General features: G+C 48.7%; 1 non-coding gene across 1 annotated transcript; it reads left to right on the top strand.

Moving 5' to 3' along the window:
* The first annotated feature begins 8,008 nt into the window (after window positions 1-8,008).
* On the top strand, window positions 8,009-8,081 carry TRNAT-CGU (transfer RNA threonine (anticodon CGU)). Its single transcript has one exon. It is a non-coding gene; the product is annotated as a tRNA-Thr (tRNA).
* Window positions 8,082-23,318: the final 15,237 nt, after the last annotated feature.

The following is a 23,318-nucleotide window of genomic DNA, read 5'->3' as shown; positions in this document are numbered from 1 at the left end:
GGATAACAATAGCCTCTTTCCAAGAAGCAGTGATGGTACCTGAAACCCAGATAGCATTGTATAGAGAGAGTAAAGTTTTTCGCGTTTCGAGCGGCAAGTTTTTCAACATTTCATATGTGACACGGTCGTAGCCTGGAGCGGAATTATTGCAAGAGTTTAGTGATGTTTGTAGCTCAGCTAAGTTGAAAGGTTGGTTGTATTCCTCGTAATTTGTGCACTTGGATTCTAGTTTCTGCTTTTCTATCTTTGCTTTGTGTCTTTGGAAAGCTTCAGTATAGTGTGACGAGCTAGACACCTGCTCGTAGTATGCATCGAAGAAGTTCGCCTGATCTTCCAGGCTGTCACCCTGTGTGTTTACGAGTGGGAGTGAGTGTACTTGTCTTCCTGCTACCCTACGAACCATGTTCCAGACTTTAGCCTCTTGTGTATATGAATTTATCCCTGATAAAAACTTGTGCCAGCTTTCTTTTCTGGCCTGCCGACGCGTTCTCCTGCCTCGAGATTTTATTTTTCTAAAGCTCTCAAGGTTTTCCGCTGTCGGCGAGTTCCGCAGCAACCTCCATGCCCTGTTCTGTTCCTTTCGCGCATTCTGGCACTCAGTGTTCCACCACGGAACGTGTCGTTTGCCGGGCAGTCCAGATGTTTGTGGAATGCACTTGGTTGCTGCGTCAGTAAGAAAAGCCGTGAAGTACTGCACAGCTTCATCTATGCCTAACCCGCATATGTCAGTCCAATTTAGGTGAGTAAGCTTTTGAAATCGTTCCCAGTTGGCTTTGTTTACCAGCCATTTGGGAACATGTGGAGGACATTCATTTGTTATTGGTGTACTCAAAACTAAAGGGAAATGGTCACTTCCGTATGGATTATTTATGACTTTCCACTGAAGTAATGGTACAAGTGAAGGAGATGCGATACTGAGGTCTATGGAAGAGTAAGTTTTGTTGGCAAGGTTATAGTATGTTGCCTCTTTCCTATTCAACAGACAAGCACCCGATGAAAGGAGGAATTTTTCAATGAGACGACCTCGGGCATCGCAGCGAGAGTCACCCCACAGACCATTATGTGCGTTCAGGTCCCCAAGGACCAGATAAGGTTCAGGTAGTTCGTCGAATAAAGACTGGAATTGAAGTTTTTCGAGACGGTGGTGCGGAGGTATGTACAAAGAGCAAACAGTGACAAGTTTGTTTAGAATAACTGCTCGGACAGCCACCGCCTCGAGGGAAGTTTGAAGGGGTAATTGTGTGCATGCTATACCTTGACTTACTATAACCGCTACACCACCGTATGGTAGCATGGCATCATCTCTATCCTTTCGGAAGATTATATAGTTACGTAAAAAGTTTGTGTTAGTTCGTTTTAAGTGTGTCTCCTGTACACACAGCACTCTTGGATTGTGTTCATGGAGGAGTTCTTGTAAGTCATCGAGGTTTCGAAGAAGGCCTCGGATGTTCCACTGTAATATTTCTGTCTGCATATTTAAACAAGAGAGATGCTGCTGTGTGTACAAAGAGTATCCTGTGTTGGAGTGAGGTCAATAATTCAGGTGGCAGGACGGTCGTCCGGCCCCGTTATTGGTTTTTTATTTTTCTTAACGCGCTCCAAGGAGGCGCGCCGCTCTTTTGGTACCAAGGGTACCGTTGTATCCATTGCCTCCGCAGAGGCACTGGTTGCCCGCACATGCGAGCTGGTGGTTCGGATTTTAGGCCTCGCCTGGTGTGGGGAGGCCTTGAGACCAGAGGACCCTGGAGTCTCCGGCCTCAATTCGCTAGGCGGCGGAGTAGACTGAACTACTGCTGCCTTGGGGGCAGGTGCCACAGCCGTCGGCTCGCTCTGCGCTGGCCGAAGGAGTGACGAGGGCTGCTGCGGCGTTGCCCCCTGACGCGCCGCATCAGCATATGTAGCGCCATAAAATGGCGACACTCTTCGTCTTGCTTCCTTAAATGTAATATTTTCTTTAATTTTCAATGTGATAATTTCTTTTTCTTTTTTCCAAAATGAGCAAGACCGTGAGTATGCGGCATGATTTCCGCCACAGTTCACACAGTGTGATGGTTCTTCGCAATTGTCAGAGTTGTGGCCTGACACTCCACATTGTGCACAAGTTTGGTGACCACGACAGCTTTGTGAGCCGTGGCCATACTTCTGGCATTTGAAACAACGACGTGGGTTAGGTATGTATGGTCTGATCGACGTCTTAGTGTAGCCTGTTTGAATACTTCTGGGAGATTACTGGAAGCGAACGTGAGTATTAGGTGTTTTGTTGGTGTTGCCTTGTTGTCTCTTCTAATGGTGATCCTTTGTACATTGGTCACATTCTGACTCTTCCACCCCTCCAGAAGTTCCTCTTCAGTCAAGCTGAGCAAATCAGCATCAGATACTACTCCACGGGTTGTGTTCATGGATCTGTGTGGCGTTACAGTGATGGGAGTGTCACCAAAAGTTGAAAGATTCTGTAGCTTTTCGAACTGTTCTTTTCCTCGGACTTCAAGGAGGAGGTCTCCGCTGGCCATTTTGGTAACTTTGTACCCGGCTCCAAGAGTTTCTGTGAGACATCTGGCTACTACAAAGGGTGATACGGTTCTGGCTTGCTTGCTGCTTATTTCACTATGTATAACATGAAAATGGGGGAAGTTTTCACTTGATTGGTTGAAAAAGCCTAAGTCTTCGGTGCGTACACGCTTTAAGGCGGTACGATCACTTAATAGGGGAAATGCTTTATGCATGCCAGTTTAATTTTCTTCAGAAGCGTTGGCGGCCACCCACCTCGGAGCCCAACAAGGGGACGCTACAAGTTTGTGGATGCTAAAACCTGCAGACGCCAGCTGTACAACGCAACTATAACCCAATGCGCCTAGACCAAGGTAGGCTATTTGCACAGGGTTAACCCTCGCCGCCAGGAAGTTTGGAAGTAAACAGAAGAGAGTAGAAGACATGACAGATAAACAGTAAGAGATAAAGACGAAGATGTAGGGAGAGAGAGATAGGAAAAGGCGACTGCCGATTTCCCCTGGGTGGGTCAGCCCAGGGGTGCCGTCTACGTGAAGCCGGGGCCAAAGGGGTGTGTTGCCTCTGCCGGGGGGCCTTAAAGGTCCAATCACCCAGCATCAGCTCAACCCCCAGGATCCCCTTTTCCCCGGACACGGCAAAGCCACGCACGGCTAGGCGTGGGAGGGAGTAGAAACTCCCCCGTTAGCTCGGGTCCGTGGTGTCGCTACACACCAAACGCCTGCTTTAACAGGCGCCCCTGCGGGGTCTCCAATGGTAGGACGTTTATGGGTAATCGAGTTTCTCTTTTCGACGGCAGACTTGACAACGCCTGTGATGATATTTAGGTCTACATTCTCTACAAGTAGATGACAGATAGGAAGAGAAGATCGAGGGCGAGACCGTCGAGGTTTCGTGACCATGCTTAACATGGCTTCGCAGGAACTGTAAGAGAAAGAACAGTCGAGTACCTAGTATATCCATGTGGCTACGCGAACTCGTGCAACTGAATGCACATTATTAGAAGTGGTATGGAGTCCTCTAGACAATCCTGATGAAAGGGCGATTGATGTTCACATAGAGTGCACATCTAAAAACCAAGCGGCAGTCTCTAGAAGAGATGCCGATTCTACCGGTTCACGAAGTAAAGAAAGTGACATAGCAAGGAGTGTACACCTTGTAGACCACTCTGAGGCGGTAGCCGTGGAGTCATCCTGCGTAACCCTAGCAGATGTAAGCAGTGGCACAGGCATGGTCGAGGAACATACAGTAAGCTCACCTCAACGTGGCGCCGTGATTAAGTCATGTCAAAATGGAGAGTGCAGCGTTTCGTGCTAAAAGCAGGAATCGACTACGAAATCAGTAAGTTTAGAAAACAAAAAGAAGTTAGATGAAGGAGCATGTGAGCTGTGTGCAAGTCAAGTACAAAACCCAGAGAGGGTTGTAGCAGGGTCTGTCTCCGTGCAGCCAGTTGCAGTAACGAATGTCGTTGGCATGACTGATGGTCATGTGGATAACTATTTTATTAGCAGACAAAAGTTCAAGTTTAGTTGCAATGAGATTCACACAAATGAGCTGACAGAAAGGGAAGAAACACCTGGCCAAGTGAATATGGCATTGTCACAAGTTGAGCCAGTGACCAATGATGAAGTAGAATGCCAGGAAGGCCTAAATATAAAGCTAGATTGTATTCACAGTAAAACGGCTGGCCTTGCAGGAATCGAACAGGAATTAAGCAATACAGTTCTACTACAAAGCTCTTTAAGCAATAAGGAAGCTCAGGTGCCCTCCCTGGCGTCAGCTGACCAGGAAGACGTTCAGGTTACAATTTTTGATTTCTCAAAGAATTTTAAGCCTAGACGAGGTGATGATGCGACTAAACGGGGCAGTGGGGTGTTCCAGACTGCTAACACTTGTAGGATACAACTGCCGTTGTCCAAGCATTGCCGCACTTAGGCAATCAACTTGTCGGACTGTCGCACTATCGTGAGGCAGAACTACAGACAGATGTCTGATCGGAAACGCTACAAGGTTTTTGTTTTGCGTTCAGATGACAGAAACAAATATTCTGTTCGTGTGGTGTGGGGCGTTATAACCTGAGAGTTGGGTTCAAATAACCGGTTGCTGCATCCGGATTTAGACAACGCGATAAGAACTTATATCGTTTTTGTATATCTTGGGTTTAACACTACAATTTGGCGGGAAGTGTGATTTTCTCCGTTTTGCGCATGACGCTGCAGCTTGGCTGTGAACTGGGTAGTAGATTTTCATTAGATTTTGTGTGAACGTGCAAGGTATAATAAGTGGATTGATTGAAGGATTGTGGTGAACGCTGGGCAGGATGCGTGTTGTGTGTGGTGAAACGCGCACTTGTCTGCAGTGTTTTCATGGCGGCAAAACTTTTCAAAAGAAAAGCTTTTGTGCTGTGATTGTGCGCGTTTGGAAAGTGCGGCACGCCATGAGCCTGAACCAAAGTGGGCGATGAAAATGACGCATGGTTGCAGCACGTGTGGGCGTGAACATTTTAAGACAATAAGGTGCCTCCACGGAGATTTAGGAGAGCCACGGAAGAAGAGCAGCGAAGCCAGGCAGACGTGGCTGAGTTGGGACCGACTAACGAAGGTGGCGAGGTCGTGGGAGTGGCGGCCAGCACAGCTGCTGCATCAAGGTCGGAGTGGACTCCCACCTGGACACAGAGCTTCTTCTCGTCGCTGACGTGGGCCAGGCTTGTTCTGGTCTTCTCGCATTGGTCAAGAAACGTCTCTGACTTCGTGGGCGTGCTGCGGCTGCCGAACGCCGAAAGGTCACTGACCTCGACCAGCCCGACGCTTCCTTCTGTGCCAGTCAATGACGCGAGCGTCTCAACCTATTCGCCAGTCTTCCCCTGCTGCACGAGTGTGTCTTCATCGCTACGTCGTCGCATCAGTTGCAAGACCCGCATCAGCACTGTCACCATTTGCGTGAGTGCGTCCATGCCTTAATAGCAGAGCCTCCGCTCAAAGCACCGCGTCCCACTATGTTTCGATAAGGGTTATTTTCCACTGAACATTTATTTCCACGTACTATTCGCGTCTTTGGCCATTCGTTATTCTCGTAAACCTCTTTCTAGTTTTGCATGCTGTGTTCTTTTTCTGTTGTTCATCTTTTAGAGGTTTCTGAAGTATATTGAGTGTTAGAGATTTGGTGGAAGCAAATGGTCTCGTCGGCTCATTTCTCGATGATGGTTATGTGATTGGTGCTTTTTGCTTTACACGAACCTACACGAGAGTTTGCCCAATAAATAGCCTCGTGACAATAGTATACCTGTTCCTACATTTTATGCTTCAGACACATCATGTTGACGCGTGTAAATAATAGTGACTAAAAGAAATAGACAGTGGCACCCGGTATAGTAGTTACTACTGAAAAGGTGTAAGAATTACTTATGACTTGCTCTTCATGGTTTTGATTGATGATTGATATGTGGGATTTCACGTCGCAAAGCCACCATATGATTATGAGTGACGCCGTAGAGCAGGGCTCGGGAAGTGTTGACCACCTGGAGTTCTTTAACGTGTTTCCAGATCTGAGAACTCAGGCCTACAACAATTACGCCTCCGTCGAAAATGCAGCCGGCGCAGTAGGGTTCCGATTCCGCGACTTGCGGGTCAGCAGCCGAGTCTCTTGTCCACTAGACCGCCGCCGCGGAGTGCTCCTTTATGACTGCTGTCGTGTTACGTTGAATAAACCTTCAATTCATATATGGGAACGTGAAGCAGTCTACAAACAACAGTTCAGTGCTTTGTATCCAAGCTGTACCACAAATTCACCTTTGAAACTTGCGGATTGCGATAGAAGTGTACCGTGAGCGTTCCATTGATAATGAGTGGTAACCCTGTCGCCATCACGCCAACATCACGGCTAGTTGGAACCCAGGCGCACCAAGCACACGCTTGGTGAAGCGGGTGGTGCGACTGACCGTCAGACATGTCAGTATAACTTATGGGTTATAGATGACGTTGCATTCTGTAAGATTATGCATAATTTGCAATTTTATTATTAGGCGTGCCACACACATATCTAAAGTAGCAACATTTTGACGAGATTTGAAGTAAAATGGTGCTTTTCCACTTCTTTTTTGTCGCCATGGCGTGACATTTACTCGAAAGGTGGTGACAGCCCTACCCAGACGTAGGCGGCTAGATAGATAGATAGATAGATAGATAGATAGATAGATAGATAGATAGATAGATAGATAGATAGATAGATGCTGAAAATGCCTGCCATACACTAAGACGGCCATGCACAATGCTCAGGTTTTAATTCTGCTCCGCACCTGATTATTTTCATACTATGAAGCATTTTTTGTATTGCAAGTACTTCGAGCTTTTTATATCCGAAGCAGTTTATGAAGGAGCTCAGTCCAGTGTGCGGCGTGTCCACCCTTACTGCGCATGCGCCAGGCTACCCCTCTCCTTGTGTGAGTGTGAAGAGGTGAGAGGACCCTCTAATCGTCATCACGCGAGCAGAGGGGGAAACTCAGCACATGCGCAGTTGGGGAGCGGACGGTTGCCGAGGGCCCTCTTGTCGCATAAGCAGGTTGAGGTGGGGTAGACATGGCGGCAGAGTGCTGATTCCGCTTTTTTTCTCCTCTTCCGTTTATCTCTCCGCCACAGGCGTGCACTAGTATATATAATTTTGTGCGTGCTCGCACCATTGCCTGCTCTTAGCAGCACTGGCAGTTAATTTTGCTCAACACACACACGGTACTTCAGAAAAATGGGAGGGGGCTAACATAAGGGGTACTTAACTTTTAATCAATTTCACACCCGAATAAAACGTACATGCAAACATGGAAAAGAAAACAAGCAATGCAAACACAAGTTAAAATCAGTGCTGCTTCACATCCCCACATGGTTCTCTTTAGTGGGAGATGGTGTAACTTTTATTATCTATCTTCCCAAAGACAAAATAAAAATTGCTTTGCGGAGTTGTGCGCAGATGAGTAATACTTGCATAAAACTTTCCAGCATTCTTTTTCACGTCATATTTAAAATTTAGTTCTACAGGGGACAGTGAGGTTTTTGAATTTTGTAGGTAATTTATAGCTAATTATGCTGAAGAATTACGAAATTGTGTTGAATAATGAATAATATATATATATATATATATATATATATATATATATATATATATATATATATATATATATATATATATATATATATATATATATATATTTATATATATATATATGAGATATAACAGACAGTAATGCCAAGGAATGTACAGGGGAAGTTATTAAAATCAATGGAATGTAAATAAGAAGAAAGAAAAGTGGATGAAAAAATTACCAACTGTGAGCAGGAATCGAACCTACGACCTTCGAATTACGCGTTCGATGCTCTCACCACTGAGCTACGTGACGCCAAACATGCGCATAAGAGTGTTTTCACACTCGTTGTTTGGCTTATAGATGGCGCTGACTGTCGCTCCTACTTCTAAATTCACAGATAAACCCAAAAAAGTGGATGGAGGGAGGGCCGCTGTGATAGCTCAGTGGTTAGAGCATCGAACGCGTAATTCGAAGGTCGTAGGTTCGATTCCTGCTCACAGTTGGTAATTTCTTCATCCACTTTTCTTTCTTCTTATTTACATTCCATTGATTTTAATAACTTCCCCTGTACATTCCTTGGCATTACTGTCTGTTATATCTCATTAATATTGTGTTCAAAACACGGAAAAACGAGCCCTTAGGCGTACACTTCTTTCCCTTATATATATATATATATATATATATATATATATATATATATATATATATATATATATATGAGATCTAACAGACAGTAATGCCAAGGAATGTACTGGGGAAGTTATTAAAACCAATGGAATGTAAATAAGAAGAAAGAAGAAAGAAAAGTGGATGAAAAAATAACCAGCCGTGAGCAGGAATCGAACCTACGACCTTCGAATAACGCGTTCGATGCTCGCATCGAACGCGTTAGAGCAAAAATAATCTTTGTCAGAGCAAAAACAACCACCCCCAAATTTCAATCAGGGTGCCATCCCTGCGGAAAAGCTCGATGCAAGGTATGCCCACAGATGGTCACAACACGTGAATCCAAAGCGAACTTCTCCGATTTCAAAGTCTGCATAACTGAAAGCCTTAATTGTGACTCCAGTAACGTAATATACATGCTACGTTGCAACATCTGCGGACAAGAATATATCGGCCAAACAGACACGCCATTTCGGCTGCGGTTCAATAATCACCGGTACCACGCCACTTCACTGCCGAAGCTACCTTTATCTAGACATCTGCGCCTGCCAAACCACAGTTTTGAAAATATCAGCGTAACTCTTTTGCAGTCCGGTTTCTCAAACAGACGCGAGCGCGAACAGCGTGAGGCATATTTTATTTTCAAATTTCGAACTTTAGTAGCCGGCATCAACGAGGACCCCGGTAAACTCAACTGCCTCCGAGAAGTAAGCCAGGAGGAAATTGGTGACAAAGATTGATATCTGGAGACCATGCTTTTTTCTGACTGATTCGTACGTGTACACTGTCCATTCTTGTTTTCGTTTTTTCTTCATTCATTTTTTCTTTTCTTCCTTTTTCCACATGCACATACAAAGTGTTTTCGTTCGCCTACCACTTGATGACCATTGAAGGGAAACGGACGAAGATTAAAGGTAAAAAGAGCCGACCGACCCATTAATGAGAGACCCTTCCTTTACGCACGCCGCATGCCGACCGACCCATTACGGGGAAACCCTTTCTTTACGCACGCCGTCACGGACCCTCCTGGCACCGCGGCGACAATCTTGGGTGGCCCGACACACGTCGAGAACTGAACAGCACGTGATAAGAAACGTATGTGGACGTACACGGACAGTTGGTTTCGTTCTCAGTGTTGACAGTGGTTCTTCCTCTTTTTTACTTTCTTTCTTTTCTTTCTTGTTCTTTTTTTCTTCCCCCCCTCTTTTTTTTCTAGTTTCCTCTCACTCTCGCAAACATGTTTCAAGGCGAGAGGGACGCGGCAGCAACGAAGTTTGGAAATTCATGTCAGTATAACTCATCCCCTGATGAAGGGAGGACCCCTCCCGAAACTGTTGGGAAATAAGTATATTTATCCTTGTTGACAACGCTCCCGTTGTGCCATATCCCATATATATATATATATATATATATATATATATATATATATATATATATATATATATATGACGGCGACAAGAACAAACCAGCTGAGACTGTCCATGAGGTAATTTCTATTGCAATAAAAATACGGTTCACGCTATCTGCCACTTCTGGTTCGAAGACATGCACTGCCTTTATCAGGCACAGTTAGGCTGTGATCTGTTTAATCATAACAGTGGAGTGACCACAATATCAATGAGAGCAGTTGACCGTGCGATCCGTCAGATATGATTCGGGATGGCAGCGAGCAATCAAGCAGATGAAATATCTTCAAAATCGCGACACATGTTGTTGGCACCCGATCTGTACTCTTGCCAATGTGCAAAACGCTGCCTTTGGGAACGAAAAAAAGGCAAAGTGGTTGCTTCCAGGAATATTACTAAGGGCGCTACTTTATTTTGCGGGTGCGAGCGCAGTCATGTTGGTTTCATTTTCGCAATAACTCATATCACAATTGACGCAATTTTTTATATTTTGCAGGCTTTTTATATTCACAAAGAAAAATGGACACGCAATGTACACTACAGAATTTGAGGGCATACTGCAAGAGCAGAGGGACTGTGCTACTCTCCCCAGAGTTCTTTAATTCCGTGGGGGAGAGTTGGCCACGGAACGTACTCTTTCGTTTAATGCCGAGTAAAAGAGACTGAGCACTCTCTACTACTCAAGTGGAGTTCCCAATCTATAGCACTCTTGTGCCGATGAGGTGTGAATAGGGTCTGGCACTTCATCTTTGCAAACACAGTACAATCGAGCGCTTGCATGTTACCACTGACGCCATAAAGCAATATAACTGTCTTGTAACCATACGCCTCTGAGCATAGACGCGCCAAATGTAAGCTTAATGCCTCAAGGAATAGGATAACTTTCTCTAATAACAAAAGCATGCTTGTGTGATCATGAACGTTTAGTTCCCGAAGCACCAACACCAACACCTTCGAAGCAAGAAACAGCGGCAACATCTAAAGCATCGCCAAAACTTAGTTTGGGGCACAAGCAAATTGCTACTAGAGTAAGGGAAAAGAGACAGCACATAATGTCCAAAAAAGTTTAAAAGAACTTTCACAGCGGGGTTTCAACATACCACCTACGTATGTCGAGGCAGGTACTCTACCACTACGCAACGCTGTGGAATGCTCGCTGCTGTGTAAATGGGAACTACTGGCGTCAACACATTACATGCCACTAATGTCAAGACACCAAGTTTCTTTCAGAATTCACAACATAGTAAAGAAAATATACAAAAATTACTGAGAACCTGGCGCAGATGATTTACTGCCGAGTGCAATAGTCGTTACTCGCATTTTCTGCTGCTTGACGTATGCCGAGGTTTTATATCGACTGTAATGCTCGATAAGTACGCGCGTAGTAGATTGAATGAGGAGTATTTTCGTGTGCAAGTGACGAAATGCTATAGTGCAGCGGCCGTGTTAGAGTGTACTGATTTGCATCCGTAAACTAATAGCTGGAAGTACATAGGCGATATCTAAAAAAAAAACGAAAAAACCATATTGAATGGGCACGAAAGTGTCTCATCGTGTTACTTTATGAACGCACACCGAACAACAATCCTGCGTTCCCAATTCAGTCAGCGAAGTGCGGAAGAGTGCGCCCGGCAGCTGTCGGCGGTAGTCCGTGTGCGCTGCCCCGCAGGCTGAAAGCGCGTCGCATTGATGCTCATCGCTTCTTGTGCGCACACCATACGTAAGAAACAATGATTCATTCAATTTAACCGTTGGCAAGGGTCTACTGTGCAGTCATTCTTCGTCTTTCGTATGACACATTATTAAACCCAGACGCGCTGATGACATGTATGATGGACTCGGCCGGTAAGCTATAGACCTACATTCACTGGGAGTTGTACTCACATTTACTAGGACCGATCTCGGCGCAGGTGTCTCGAGAAGGTTGGCGTTTGAGCAATCCGCAAGCCTCTTGTTGTATTAAAGTGCATTCGAGTTAAGCAAAACTATAAGGATTGCCAGAGATGCCTTTGAGTTGTGGTTCTGCCGACCAGTGTTGTTTTTCTGGCGTACTAGTACACAACGCAGCATCGCAAGTCGGATCTGACACCGGATTGTAACGTTCGTAGATCATTTGTCAGGCAGCACTTCTGACCGATCGTCCCAACTGTGTTTGTAAGTGCCTAAGTAGAACTCTCAGGCGTGATCACTAATGGCTTCACCCCATTGAGCCGATATGGCAAAATACCCGTTGATAATTGGAATTTAGTATTGAAAACGGCGTTGTATGTCATGTAATTTTATAATAAAGGTTGACGGAATAACAGAATACCTAACGATCACCAAATAGTTACACGCGCTAGATGTATATTTGCTCTTCCAAACGTGTAATAAAAATGTAGCGCCACCCGCACCAGAACGGGAATAGATATTATGAGTATAAATACCGGTTGGTGTGTAAATGGTTGTCCGTAACAGGAAAGGTATATGTTTAGTGTTGTTCGGTGTGTTGCGTACTATTATAATGTATGCCGATGTCCGTCCTGCATATGTGACGTAAGCCTAAATGAATCTATGCAGTTCACTGCTTTTACAAAATGCTCGACATAGTTGTTTTTTGAGACGTTAGTCCTAGCGCAGAAGGACTGATTCTACTCTTGGAGGGAGTTGATGCACTCTAGCCCTACCATATTGTAAAACTCTGCGAGAGAGTAGCGCAACTCCCGCAGAGGGTGTACGAACTCTATTTCAGAAGCGTGACTGCACTCTAGCGAGGGAGCTCGTCCACTCTCGTTAAGCCAGAGTACCAGCACTCTGTCAAGAGACACTGCCTACTCTGTACAGAAGAGATTTAGCAGCACTCCTGAAAAGAGTGAAATATGGGGCATGGCTTTACTCACGCAAAGAGAGTTGCCAGCTCTATCTTAGTGCTGTGAGGGTACACGTTGTTGGAAGTAGTAGAGACAAATGTTTCAACATGTGCACATCTGCCCCATTCCCATTTTGATAATTAGGCGAGTACTTTCTCTCTCAGGTCGAAATATATTTAAACTAATTAGTTAATAGCCGTGAACGTTGAGAACTATATGCGCTATGTGTGCTTCACGGAACGCCGTTTTTATTTAAATCATGCTGCACGTGACTATATATATATATATATATATATATATATATATATAGGGGAAGTTATTAACATTAATGGAATGTAAATAAGAAGAAAGAAAAGTGGATGAAAAAATTACCAACTGTAAGCAGGAATCGAACCTACGACCTTCGAATTCGAAGGTCGTAGGTTCGATTCCTGCTTACAGTTGGTAATTTTTTCATCCACTTTTCTTTCTTCTTATTTACATTCCATTAATGTTAATAACTTCCCCTGTACATTCCTTGGCATTACTGTCTGTTATATCTCATTATTATTGTGTTAAAAACACGGAAAACGAGCCCTTAGGTATACACCTCTTTCCCTTATATATATATATATATATATATATATATATATATTGCCATGTTCCATTTCCCAAGTTTTTTGTTATCGTCCAAAAACACTACACGATTCTCAGCGCAAACCGCGCCTGCAGTTTTCGAGAAGGTTCCGGACTGTGGTAGATCATTTCGATAAGATCACGCCCACTGTGCGAATGGTACAGATTGTTCTCAACCTACGCCACCGCCAGCGATAACGCTAGAACATTCGACGGCAAGAGTATAAATGCCGACGCGCTTTGCCGCTTGTCAGTTGTTGATCGAAGACCGACGCTCCGTTCGCCGGTCTAGCTGCCTCTTCTCGAGTCCTCAAGCGAGACCCGGGGTCACGTCACGCGGACGTCGACCCCAGGGTTTCAAGTCGGCAAAAGAAGTCTACGCGGCACCGGCGTCTTGTACGCGCGACCGCCGCCCCTGGGTCTCGGGCCTTGCTGCCTGGAGCCCGCCTACCCCATGCCAGGAGGAGGTGCAAGGTCCCCGGTTCACGCCCGCCGTCCCGGAGTCCCCCTGCGGTCCACCTGGTACCACCAATACCTGCGCGGCACCCGCCTCGGCTGAGCCGCTTCCTACCAGAGTGCAGCTCGATTGCACGTTACAAGTCACCCACGAGCCACGCACAACCGGCGGCTTGCGGGGTCCACCCACCAGAATGGCCACGCCATTTGAACTCCCGGTGAGGGAGAATTGTTTCATGTTTTCCGCGCCCGAGGGCGATATCTCCGTCGATGAGTTAATTGACGTAATTGAAGAGACAGCTGGTGACGACAGCGTATTAGTACTGCAACATATGGGGGGCGCGAAATTTCTTGTATGCACCCGCAGTGCTGGCCAGGCGACGAAGCTAATGGTGGCGGAAGGATTTGAAGTGAACGGGGCGAGGGTGCCAGTAGAGGCAGTCGGGCCGCCAGTTACGTATGTGAACGTTTACCCTTACCCCGCTTTTCTATCAGACGAGGCCCTTAGCAACGCCTTAGCCCAGTTTGGTAATGTGAAGGGCATTTCGTTCGCCACCCTAGCCACTCGCCAGACCAAGTTAAACGCGGTACGTGTGGTTAAAATTGAGATGTGCCGCCCAGTCCCCAACTTCATCACTATTGCTGGGCACAAAGTCATGTGCGAGTACAGAGGCATGCGCCGGGTGTGCGCGCGTTGTGGTGAAGTCGGGAATATGGCGACTGCGTGCACTACGGCGTACTGTAAGCGGTGCGGCACCTTCGGCCACGATACTGAGGGCTGCTCGGCAGACTGTAAACGTTGCGGGGGTCACCACGGAACACGCGAGTGCTTTCGTAAGCGCTCATACGCTTCGGCTGCCCGCGGCTTCCCCTCGCTATCTGAATCCGCTTCGTCGCAATCTCAGTCAAGCGGCCCCGCCTCTGCCCGAGCAACTAACTCGCCGCGTATGCAGGTTCTTACGTCCAGGTCCGCATCCCGCACAACCGAGAGGGGATCCCCTTCCGGGGACCGCGACTTAGACTCCGATCTGACTTCAGGCAGTGGCATGGGCAATCCGTCCGCCAGTGAGGGGGAGAGGCCCGGGAGTTTTGACGAGACTACCACCAGGTCGACGGAAACAGAGTCGAGCGATATCGAGACGGGTTCAGCGCAATCGTCCCCCCCTAAGCCGCCTCCACCCTCGGCGAGCCGGGATGACTGCGGGAATTCGCTGACCACGGCTGAAGCGACCCCCGAGTCTAACGAGCAGGGAGAGGCCCTCCTCGCTTTCCCACACACCCGTCAATGTCCGGGCCCCAGTGACCAGCCTGGCCTTGGAGGCCGGCACCCAAGACCCAGCCGGCGACGACGCCCGCATAAAAAGTAAATGGTATTACTTTCTACCCGGTGACAGCGAATGCGACCATGCTGCACCGACTTCCTCCCCCGCCTCCCGTTCGGCACGCCCAAGCCGGAAATCGGACGCGAAAACTGGACAGATGGCCACTGGGCTAGAGCAGAGAGCTCGCTCACGCTCACAAAGACGCCCTGATGACGATAAGGGGTATCTGGGTGAGAGGGCAGCCAGCAAGGAGGCCCGGCAGCCTAGACCCGGGTCAGCAGGTCAAAGCAGTGATAGTGACGCTCCACCACACGCGAAGGCTCAGAAGCTCGAGAAAGACGGTGTAGCCAAAGGGAAACCACCCCCAAGCCCCGAGACGCAAGTCACTGAAGCGGCGCGCCTGCCCTGTCGGCTTCACGGCCCTTTTTCCTTCCTCTCGTTCGCTCTGGCCGCACTATGTCCCACTTGCCTTCTCTACTCCTTCTGGCGCAGCACCCTCCTCGCCCCTTTTTGCCGGCATGCGGTTGTCGCCTATCTTGCTCGGTGCATTCGCTCACCCTTCTTTCCTTCTCCCCTCCAGCGCTTGGCATCGCGCCCAATCGGCAGATGACGGCCACGCTGCTTGCTAGCCTCGATACTTCCCGCGTTTTGTTTTCTTCTTTTTAAGGTTTTTGATGGCCTTTTTGAAATTGGCTACGTGGAATATCCGAGGGTTTAGTGATAGGGCGAAACAAGCAGCCATCCTAGGTTTCGCTAGGAACCAGAACATAGATCTCCTCTTTATTCAAGAGGCGAATTTCCGAACGCCGCTGGATGTGGTTAATTTCCGCCGAGATCATCAGACCGGCGCCTTTTTCTCTCTGGCGACCATGAAAGCATGCGGGGTCGGAGTAATATTCGTATCAGGCAGATTTCGATCAAACTCCCATTGTATTTTCGGGGCGAATGGTCGGTACATAACGATTGACATTTTCATCGAGGGCAAAAAGATACGCATTGTGAACGTCTATGCCCCCGTGACAAGAAAAGTTACGAATAAGTTCTTTCAAGAGATGCACCAACTCCTCCTAGAGCCCATTCCCCACGTACTGGTCCGTGATTTTAATTGCGTGGTAGATTCTAACCGGGACGTAAGGGGGCCAAGCCAAGGAAGATCAACCTACAATGCAAAAGAGTTGGTGAAAACCCTTCGGCACCTAAACCTCTCGGACATATGGGTACACCTCTATAAAGACTGCTTCGTAGCAACCCGTACCTCTAGATCAGCAGGAAGTAGAATAGACCGGATGTACTTTCCGGACCTCCTCCTCCCTTTGGTTGAAGGATGCGACTCGCGCTCCCGGCCAACCTGAAAGAGAAGACGGATCATGCCCCACTTGTCACGATGGTAAAGGGATCCCCCGGCCCGCACTCTGATAACAATAGCTGGAGAATAGACGTTGAGCTGCTGAGAGATGAGACTTGCGTAGAAAACTTGAAAGCTGCCATCAGTGCATCAGTAGAAAATGCCGGAGATATTACCCCCCCTCTGAGGAATAAACTTAAGGAAGAATGGAAGGCCCAGTTACAAAAAGAAGGCAAAGCCAGAAAAAGACGTCATACACAAAAGATGAAAGAACTTCTTCGCCGAATGCAGATCATCAAGGCAGCCGACACGTTGACCTCATGTACAACAGAGTACCTGACCTCGCTCGTGGAGCAATACAACCAACTCCTCAGAGATACCATGAGGCGACCTAGAAGTGAGCATTGACTGTTGGGCACGGCGACCGGAGTTGATGTGAGGGAAGTACGTGGAAATGGCTGTTTGCGACTTACAGAGGCAAAGCACTTAGACGGTTCTGTAACCGACGACCCAGCAGAAATTGAGAACATCTTCAGAGAGTAATTCAGCGTACAGTTCCAAGACACCGAACTAATAGACACCAATCGGGGACCCGACCATGTCAAAGAACTTTGCAAACATCTGCAGCGAATTAATAAGGAGGAGGAGCCAGCAACCCTTAGCGCTGAAGTCTCCCCTGCAGAGCTTCGCGAAGCCATAAGAAGCATGACCGCCAATTCTGCCCCAGGCGCTGATGACCTGACTGCAGCCTTCTATGTGACTTTTCTCGAAGTTCTCGAAGAACCCTTGCTCGCGATGGTGAATGTGATCTTCAGGTCCTTTAAGAAACCCGACTCCTTCGGAGTGGGTAAAATTGTCCTACTACACAAAGAGGGTGCACAACCAAACGAGCCCACGGCGTGGCGTCCAATCACGCTTTTGAACACCGATTGCAAGGTGGTAGCCACTATACTGAACAACAGGCTCAAGCTCCTGTTACCGGACATCATTAGCCCGTACCAAACGTGCACGATTCCAGGAAGGTCGCTTTTTGCGAACCTCACAGTGATCCGTGCCTCTTTCGAATACGCGACGACAAGAGGTTTCAATGGTGTTTTCATTTCCCTAGACCAAGCTAAAGCTTTTGACAGGGTACGACACCATTACCTCTTCGACGTGATGCAGGAGTTCGGCTTACCGGCAAGTTTTATAAAAGTGGCAAAAACTTTGTACGAGGACCTAACCTGCACCGTTGTGATAAACGGAGTCGCAACGCCGGCATTCAAGTATAGCAGAGGCATAAGGCCAGTATGCCCATTGGGCCCGACCTTTTTTGTCATGTCGCGTGAGCCGCTGATCACAAGTGTTATTGCGCATGAAGGCATTCGGGGCTTCCCACTGACGGGCCAGGAGCAGGTGAAAGTGCTGGCATACGCGGACAACATTTACCTGTTTGTTCTGGATGAAAGCAGCCACCAAGCCTTCAGTGCGACGTTCACAAGGTACGCGCAGGCATCCGGAGCGGCGATAAATGCGGACAAGAGCAAAGCGATGCTATTTGGAACTTTCGCTAGAGAAGCCCTAGGAAACATCGAAGTGGTGTCCGTCGTTAAAGTACTGGGAATCTACTTCTCCAGTGAAGGCGTGGCACTAGCCACGTGGCAGAGAGCCCTCGAGAGGGCAAAGCAGGCAGCTGACCGCATTCGCCTCCTAAACCTTACGTTACGTGAAAAAGCGCTGGCAGCAAGGACCACCGTTTGCGCGTTTGCGTTCTACGCCAGTAGGGTAGCGGTGATCCCTAGGAAAACCGCGAGCCAACTGAACGCCGTGATCACCGATTTGCTATGGGAAGGGAAACCGGCACCAGTCAAGCGACACCTCCTTCAACTACCCGAGGACAAAGGTGGCCTTGGCCTCCCACACGTACAAATGACCAGCCAGATACTGGCCCTCAAGATTACCCGCATGCTTTATTACGCAGCGAGTTACGTTGGGAAGAATCTAATCAACTACTTGACAAGCACCATCACGCACTATCTGGAAAACCACAAACACACTGGCCCACGCGCGGAAGCGCCTTCACACTTTTACTGGATGGCGGCAACTACGACAAAGATCACAGAAAAAGAAGCCCCGAACTGCGACATTGACAAGGACCCACCCGCCCGAATTGTCGAAGCGATAACAGAAAACCAGTTGTCCGAAGAAGAAAAGGAGCAGATCAAAAGCGTAGGACTGTGCAAACAAAAAAAGCAATAAGTACCGACCGCGCGAAGTACATGACATCGAGTGGAAGCGCAAGTGGCAAGTTTTGCCCACGAGACATCGCCTGCACCGTTTCGGCATCACGCCGAATAGCCAGTGTCCTAATTGCCGCGCTGAGGAAACGATCTCCCACGCGTTGTTAGAATGCGGGGCGGCCAAGTCGGTATGGCGCCTGGTTGCGAGGTGCTTCAGCATCCGCCCTCCCCCGGCCCTCGAAAGGAATAGGGGCTGCTTCGCAAGGCTGGTGACTGCCATCACACTCTTTGTGATTTGGAAACGCCGGTGCCTTGCTGAGGTAAAGAACACCCCAGTGAGAGCGGCCTACCCAGCACTAGCCATGATCAGGCAGAAAATAGTGCAGTACTTGGCCAAGCAACTGGAAGCTGGCGGGGAGGACCAGTTCCTTCGCCGCTGGCACACAAAGTTTTTTTTCGTCAGAGGTGCGAAAGTCCGTACCCCCATAATCCCCTACTAACCCCTTCTCCCCAAAACATTGTGTTACAAGTGTATGTATAGCGCCAGTCGAAGTATTGTAAATATGCCTACCCATGTTCACGATCTGTTGTAAATATATGTATATGTGATTGTAAATATATATTTGTGGTTTTTTACGAATGTATGCGTAGTTTAGCACAAACTTGTATATATGTATATGTATATGTGTATATGTGTGTATATGTATATATGTATATATATATATATATATATATGTGTGTGTGTATGTGTGTATGTGTATATATGTGCATGTGTATATATATAGATCTGTGTATGTGCCGCTAGTTTCCTCTATGGATAATGGAGTTTGTATGCCCCATAGTGCACAAAAGGGGTGTCTAAACGAGCACTGTATGTATAAAATGATGTACAGAGTTTTTTTGAGTTTGAAGTTAATAAACTTCTCTTTGTATCAGTTCAGGACTGCTATCTGTGCGAAACTGCTGCTGTAATTGGACTTTCCGTTTACCGGGCACAGGTTCGCCCAAATAAACAGTTTAATCCCAACACGAAGTCTCCTGGCTTCGGCCACGTCACAACCCCGTGACATCTGGTGGAGGTGCTGCTTCGTTCATGTACCGGACGCCCCCGTCAAGCCGTGAACCCAGCCCACGTCGCGAAGAAGACACCAACGCCAACCAGGAGCAGCGAACAAGCCGCCGACCGCAAGGGCTACCACCGGAGTACGGGCTTCTAGAAGACAAGGCGCGGAAGACCAAGGCCATGACCGCGACTGCAGCGACAATGACAACCGCAACGTCCCAGCCCACGATGGTCATGCATCAAACCAGGGAACCACAAATTTTCCATGGGTCATCGTTCGAAGACCCGGAGTCCTGGCTAGAAACATACGACCGTGTGGCTGCCCTCAACCACTGGGACCATGATGAAAAGCTGCGTCGTGTGTTCTTCTATTTGGAAGACACCGCAAGGACCTGGCTCGAAAATCGGGAGTCCACGCTCCGAACGTGGGATGTTTTCTGCGGCGCATTCCTGCAAACGTTCGCGAGCATCGCTCGCAAAGAGAGGGCCGCTTCTTTATTAGAGACCCGGGTTCAGCTACCAAATGAAAATGTCGCCATTTTCACAGAAGAAATGACCCGACCATTTTGTCACGCTGACCCAGACATGCCTGAGGAGAAAAAAGTTGGTTTCCTCATGCGAGGGGTCAAAGAGGAGCTCTTCGCGGGACTGATGAGAAACCCTCCAAAAACCGTCCAAGAATTTGTAGCCGAAGCGACCACTATCGAAAAGACCTTGGACATGCGCACCAGACAGTATAATCGTCGCCCGACTGCAGACTGCGCTGCTGCTCAAGCCAGTAACTCCGGAGACCTTCGTGAAACGATCCGAGCGATCGTGCGGGAAGAGCTGCGTAAGCTGTTGCCTTCGGCGCAACTTCAAGTGGAGTCGATTGCCGGCATTGTGCGAGGAGAAGTTCGGCAATCGCTTGAAATTACCCGCGCACCGCTGCCCGAGCCGGAAGCTATGAGCTACGCCGCTGCACTGCGCCACAACGCTCCTCCCTGTCCACGCCAAAACGCCGCCCCATCGCACTTCCGTCGACAGACGCCACCGCCGCCACCACCCCCACCGACGTCATACCGTTCGCCAGCGGCCCAGCGCAGTGCACCGAGGAAGATTGACGTCTGGCGCACCCCTTACCATCGCCCGCTCTGTTACCACTGCGGCGAGGCCGGACACACATACCGCCGTTGCCAGTACCGACAGATGGGACTGCGTGGCTTCGCCGTCAATGCACCGCGTCCACAGCCAGGAGAATAGCCACGTGACATCACCGACTACCTGACAGGAACTCGGTGAACACCACGAAGCCCTTCGTGTTCGCCGTCGCCCAGCCGCCGCACGTCACCGCACCGCAGGCAGTACTCTGGCCTAACGCGGGGCCGCTCTCCTAGCCCGTATCCGGGAAACTAAGGGCAGCAACCGGTGGAGGTGCGGTTGCTGTGCGACGAACTACCGAAGATCCTCCGACGACGCCGCGACGGAGCTTTCCGAACACAACGCCAACCAGGCAAAGCCCTGATGGCGAAAGCTCACTTACTGAAGGTGGCCTGACGACGCAACGTGGAAGCAGCGGAACAAGCCGACGCAGCCGTGACCCGACGCCACGCCCTAACTGTAATGCGAGACGGCGAGCTAGCGACCTCGACGTTCTTATCGACGGTCACAGTGTGACCGCTCTTGTCGATACTGGAGCCGACTATTCTGTCATCAGTGGGTCGTTCGCCGCGAAGTTAAAGAAAGTTAGGACAGCTTGGAAAGGCCCTGAAATCCGCACAGCCGGAGGTCATCTCGTAACGCCTGCAGGAATCTGCACAGCAAGAGTCACCATTAGCGGCCGTATTTATCCTACAGACTTCATAGTCCTACAGCGTTGCTCGAGAGATGTCATCCTTGGCATGGACTTCTTATGCCTCCATGGTGCTGTCATCAACCTAAAAACAAAGTCGATAACGTTATCCACAGAAGAAGCACTACCGCCGCGCACGCCGTCTGGACACCATGCCTTGAATGTGCTGGAAGAACAAGTCACCATTCCGCCTCGCTCAAGCGTCATTATTTCAGTCGGCGCTCCTGAATCACCTGACTTCAAAGGCGTCGTTGAAGGCAGTCAGCATCTGTTGGGCACCCGAAATATTTGCGTCGCAAGAGGAATTGCAGAGCTGCGGGGAGGCAAAGCAACGGTTATGCTAACGAACTTCAGCAATGAGTACAAACATGTGAACAAAGGAACAACGGTCGCATACATCGAAGAAATTGTCGAAGCCACCAGTGCTTTCGCCCTCGCCGATTTTGCGGAACCTGCTCAGAGGCACCAAGCCCCTCCCATAGCTTTTGACGTCAATCCCAGACTTCCGAACGATAAGCAAGAACAGCTCAAGGCCCTGCTCCTGCAATACGAAGATTGCTTTTCGTCGTCATCAAAAATTCGGCAGACCCCAATCACGAAACATCGCATCATAACCGAAGAAAATGCCAGACCACTCCGTCAGAGTCCATACAGGGTTTCGACGCGACAACGTCAGGCCATGAAGAGATAAGTTGATGAAATGCTGCGGGATGACATTATCCAGCCGTCCAAGAGCCCATGGGCATCCCCCGTGGTGTTAGTGAAGAAAAAGGATGGGACCCTACGTTTCTGCGTCGATTATCGCCGCCTGAACAAAATCACAAGAAAGGACGTGTATCCTCTCCCACGAATAGACGACGCACTTGATCGGCTCCATAACGCCAAGTACTTTTCGTCAATGGACCTCAAGACTGGCTATTGGCAAATCGAAGTCGACGAAAGAGACCGAGAGAAGACGGCGATTATAACACCGGACGGCCTCTTCGAGTTTTAAGTGATGCCCTTCGGCCTTTGCTCAGCGCCTGCAACTTTTCAACGCGTTATGGACACAGTACTGGCAGGATTGAAGTGGCAGACTTGCCTTGTGTACTTGGACGACGTCGTCGTGTTTTCCTCGAGTTTCGACGAGCATCTTCGACGCCTTGAAGCTGTACTTCAAGCCATCAAGACTTCCGGACTCACACTGAAGCCAGAAAAGTGCAGATTTGCGTATGAAGAGCTCATGTTTCTGGGGCACGTTATCAGCAAGTCTGGAGTTCGTCCTGATCCACGGAAAACAGCCGCCATCGCCGAATTCCCGCCGCCCACTGACAAGAAAGCCGTGCGCCGATTTCTGGGCCTGTGCGCCTATTATAGGCGGTTCGTGAAAAACTTCGCCCGCATCGCCGATCCTCTCACTAACCTTACCAAGGCCGACGTGGAGTTCAAGTGGGAAACGCCACAGGAACACGCTTTCCAGGAGCTTAAACATCGCCTCCAGACGCCTCCGTTACTTGCCCATTTCGACGAATTCGCCGAGACAGAAATACATACTGACGCAAGCAGCGTAGGTCTTGGCGCCGTTCTTGTGCAGAGGGCTGACGGACTTGAAAGGGTTATTAGTTACGCCAGCCGATCGCTATTCAAAGCAGAAGCAAATTATTCCACAACAGAAAAGGAGTGCCTCGCCATCATCTGGGCTACGTCGAAATTTCGCCCATACCTCTACGGCAGGCCCTTCAAAGTTGTGAGCGACCACCGCGCCTTGTGTTGGCTAGCCACTTTGAAGGACCCTTCAGGTCGCCTCGCACGATGGAGCCTGAGACTTCAAGAATATGACATTACTGTCATTTACAAGTCCGGCAAAAAACACTCCGACGCCGACTGTCTCTCTCGTGCGCCTGTCGACCAACCGCTACCCGACGACCCGGATGACGACTTCTTCTTGGGAACGATCACTACCAACGACTTCGCTGAACGACAGCGGG

Source organism: Rhipicephalus microplus, chromosome X, assembly GCF_043290135.1.
Source record: "Rhipicephalus microplus isolate Deutch F79 chromosome X, USDA_Rmic, whole genome shotgun sequence".
Taxonomy (NCBI): domain Eukaryota; kingdom Metazoa; phylum Arthropoda; class Arachnida; order Ixodida; family Ixodidae; genus Rhipicephalus; species Rhipicephalus microplus.
Note: the sequence above shows the minus strand (reverse complement) of the source record. Positions and strands in the feature narration are given on the sequence as shown.